Source organism: Ornithorhynchus anatinus, chromosome 4 (assembly GCF_004115215.2).
Source record: "Ornithorhynchus anatinus isolate Pmale09 chromosome 4, mOrnAna1.pri.v4, whole genome shotgun sequence".
Taxonomy (NCBI): Eukaryota; Metazoa; Chordata; class Mammalia; order Monotremata; family Ornithorhynchidae; genus Ornithorhynchus; species Ornithorhynchus anatinus.
This window is the reverse complement of record NC_041731.1, coordinates 63,218,046-63,221,860: the sequence shown is the minus strand read 5'-3', so window position 1 is coordinate 63,221,860 and position 3,815 is coordinate 63,218,046. Positions and strand designations below refer to the sequence as shown.

General features: G+C 49.0%; 1 non-coding gene across 1 annotated transcript; it reads right to left on the bottom strand.

Moving 5' to 3' along the window:
* Positions 1-1,209: 1,209 nt before the first annotated feature.
* Positions 1,210-1,347, bottom strand: LOC114811599. Its single transcript, XR_003759295.1, has one exon. It is a non-coding gene; the product is annotated as a small nucleolar RNA SNORA7 (small nucleolar RNA).
* Between the last annotated feature and the right edge of the window lie 2,468 nt (positions 1,348-3,815).

The following is a 3,815-nucleotide window of genomic DNA, read 5'->3' as shown; positions in this document are numbered from 1 at the left end:
AGAGGATTGAGTTATCGCAGTTTTATCTGGGAGGCAGGGTGGCCTAGGGGTCATGGAGGCAGAAGATTTGAGAAGCAGCATGGCCTAGTGGCTAGAGCACGGGCCTGGGAGGCAGAGGACCTGGGTTCTAGTTCCGGCTCCAACACTTGTCTACTGTGTGATCTTGGGTAAGTCACTTCATTTCTCTATGCCTTAGTTACCTCATCTACGAAGTGGGGATTAAGACCGTGAGGTCCAAGTGGGAAAGGGACTGTGTCCAGCTTAATTAACTTGTAGCTACCTCGGTGCTTAGTGTGGTGTCTGGCACATAGTAAGTGTTTAACAAATACCGTTTTTTTAAAAAATTGGAGATTCTCATCCCAGTTCTGCCACCCACCTGCTGTGTGACCTTGGACAAATCCTTTAAACTTCTCTGGGCCTCGGTTTCCCCATCTGTAAAATGCAGCTGATGATCCCATCCCTGTGAGATTATGTGGAAGTGTTTTAGAAGCACCAGATCCACTCCACTCTCAGCAACCAAGCACCTCGTGCACCCTCCACGTTGTACCGTGAAGTAGCATAGTCTAATGGATAAATCCTGAGTCAGAGCCACCTGGGTTCTAATGCCAGCTCCATCATCTTCCTGCTGTGTGACCTTGGGCAAGTCACTTCACTTCTCTGGGCTTCAGTTACCTCATCTGTAAAATGAGTTTTAAGACTGTGAGCCCCATGTGGGACAGGGATTGTGTTCAGCACCCCCCCCCACCAACCCCCAGCGCAATGGCAGTCCCACCCCACAACACCCATCAGATCACCACAACGGGCAGCAAGCGTCTCGGGTGTCCTCTGTCCCACCAAAGCCCACAGCCACTAGCTCCGGAATGGAGCATTCATTCAACCGTATTAAGCACTTGCTGTGTGCGGAGCTCTATACTAATCACTTGGGAAAGTACAATATAACAAGAAACAGACACAATCCCTGCCCACAATGAGCTCGCAGTCAAGACGGAGTCTTGTCTTATGCCTTCGAGTCATCTCCGAACTTTAGCAATGCCGTGGATACATCTCTCCCGGAACTCCCCACCTCCATCTGTAATCCTTCTGGTAATGTATCCAGAGAGTTTTCTTGGTCAAAATACGGAAGTGGAAGATGCAGCTTGAATCTCCACCCTTGAATCTCTACCCTCGACTTTCTCCCGTGCCACTGCTGCCCAGCACAGTTGAGTTTGGACATATAGCAGATTGCCTTCCACTCGCTAGCCACTGGCCAAGCTAGGAATGGAATGGATAAGCCTCTGCTTGACTCTCCCTCCTGTAGTCAAGTCTGGTAGAGTACCGGAAACTCTCCAGGTGCGACCAAGTGAGGGGGGGGTCAAGATAGGGAGATGGACATTAATATAAATAAATTACAGATATATGTACTTAAGGTCTGTGGAGCTGGGAGGAGGGATGAATGAAGGGAGCAAGTCAGGGTGACACAGAAGGGAGTGGAAGAGGAGGAGAGGAGATTTTAGTCAGGGAAGTCCTCTTGGAGGAGATGTGCCTTCAATAAATCTTTGAAAGCGGGGGAGAGCGGAGCATTCCAAGGCGCCCCTTCAACTTGAGTACGTTGAGGGTTGTAGCAATGGGATTTATTAACTCCCAGCCTGCGCAAAGCACCGTAGTAAAGGCTGGGAAAGGAAGACGAGGTCCTGGGCCGATAATCTAAGAAGCAGGAAGGGAAGGACTGGAGTGAGGAAGAGTAGCCAAAAGCACCAAAGATGTTGACCAAAGTGAAAGGAGCAGCTGTCTCAGCAAATAATCAAGTAGGTCACGGTTTGTGTCTCTGCTGACTTTCCCAATGTTTTCAGTCACTTGTATTTATTGAGCACTTACCGCATGGAGAGCACTGTACTAAGTGCTTGGGAGAGTCCAGTATAACAATAAACAGACACATTCACTGCCCACAACGAGCTTACAGTCTAAAGAAACCGACATACCGCCCTGTTCAAGTTCTTCCATGCCAGAAGAGAGCAACAACTGACGCCTAGGACTCCTCAGTCCCCTCCTTTCCATCCCCATCCCAAGTCACCTTCTCCCTCCCCGACCCAAGCCTTCCCTCCCAGTGCCCTCCACCATCAATTAGTGTAAAGCACTGTACTAAAAGCTTGGGAGAGTACTGTATAATAGAGTTGAATGACGTATTCCCTGCCCGCAGTGAGTTTACGGTCAAGAGGACGGTAAAGTCTAGGGATGCTTCGCTGTCCTTACCTTCCCCTTGCCACACCCCCACTCCCATGTCTAAATATCACAGTGGTCTTCGACCTTCCCCGCCTTGCTCGCTTCATCATCAAGGAGACTTGGCTCGTCTCATGCCAGCCTCCTCTGACCGCCTTCTTGAGGGGGGCCCATCTTCTCCCACTCCCCCCACTTACAGGGAAAAGGGGATGGAAATGGCTTACTCTTCACCCCCCTGCTCTTCCTTAATTTCGTCCCCCTCTACCTCCTCCTTTGTACCCCATTTAGTCTGTCTTTCCCACCCTCCACAGCTACTACTCACTGTTCTCTGCCACCCTCCCGGCCCCACCCCTGCATTTCTTTCTGACTTCCATGCTTTTCTCAGGTGCCTGTGTTCTCTCCCTTCTCCCACTTCAATCTTTAGGGACTTTGACCTCTACGTTAATGATCCCACTGACACGGCCTCTCCCTTCCCCCACTGACCTGGGCCACCTGCTTCATCTCCCGCTTCTGCTCTTACTAACACCTCATCTCAGTGGTCATGGACATATGTTTGATCTAATCATCTTCAAACAATGCCCCATCTCTAATATTGAGTGACAACTTCTGCTCAGTGCTTAGAACAGTGCTTGGCACATAGCAAGTGCTTAACAAATATAATTATCCTTATTTTTGTCTGCCCCTTCCTTTCCACCCGAACTGCAAACACCCTGGCGTGAGCTCTGGTCTTGCTTTAGCCTCTATGCCCGTCTTCCAGCCTCCAGCCTCTCCCTGCTCCAGTCTGTACCAAGAATTCATTTATTCAGTCATATTTATTGAGCGCTCACTGTATGCAAAGTACTGTGCTACTCAGATCATCTTCCTGCAGCATCTCTTGGTCTGCCTCTCCTTTCCTTTAAACTCTCCCCCAGCTTCCTGATTCTCTTCACATGCAACAAAATCTCCTCACAATCACCTTCAGTGAACTGACCCCTTCTTACCTCTCTGCTCTTTACGCTTGCTATTCGGTAACCCGTCTTTACTCCTCCTTAGCCATTTATAGCTGTACCTCACTCCAGACTCACGCTTCTTTCCCCTCACTCATGCTTTTTTTCTTATGGTATTTGTTCAGCCCTTACTATGTGTCAAACACTCTTCTAAGAGCTGGGGTTGGTACAAGTTAATTAGGTTGGACAAAGTCCCTGTCCCGGATGAGGCTCACAGTTTAAGTAGGAGGGAGAACTAAGGCCCAGAGAAGTGAGGTGACTTGCCTCAGGTCCCACAGCAAGCAACTGGCAGAACCGGGATCGGAACCCAGGTCCTCTGACTCCCACACCCATGCTCTTTCCCCTAGGCCACGCTGCTTCTCTATTCCTCTTCCTTCGGTTTGAAAATTCCTCACTTGCCACAATCAAAGCCCTCCTAAAATTCTGCCTCCTCCAACAAACTTTCCCCGATGAATTTCCTAGCACTATATCATTTCTGAACTTATTTACACCCACCTTAGCACTCGTGCGTGTATGTGCTTAACTTGTATATTTTGACAATTTTAAAACCTATTTGTTCCTTCCCGGTTACACTGTAAGCTCTTTGTGGGCAGGAAACAAGTCACTTTGTTCTCCTGTTCTTCCAAGAGCTTA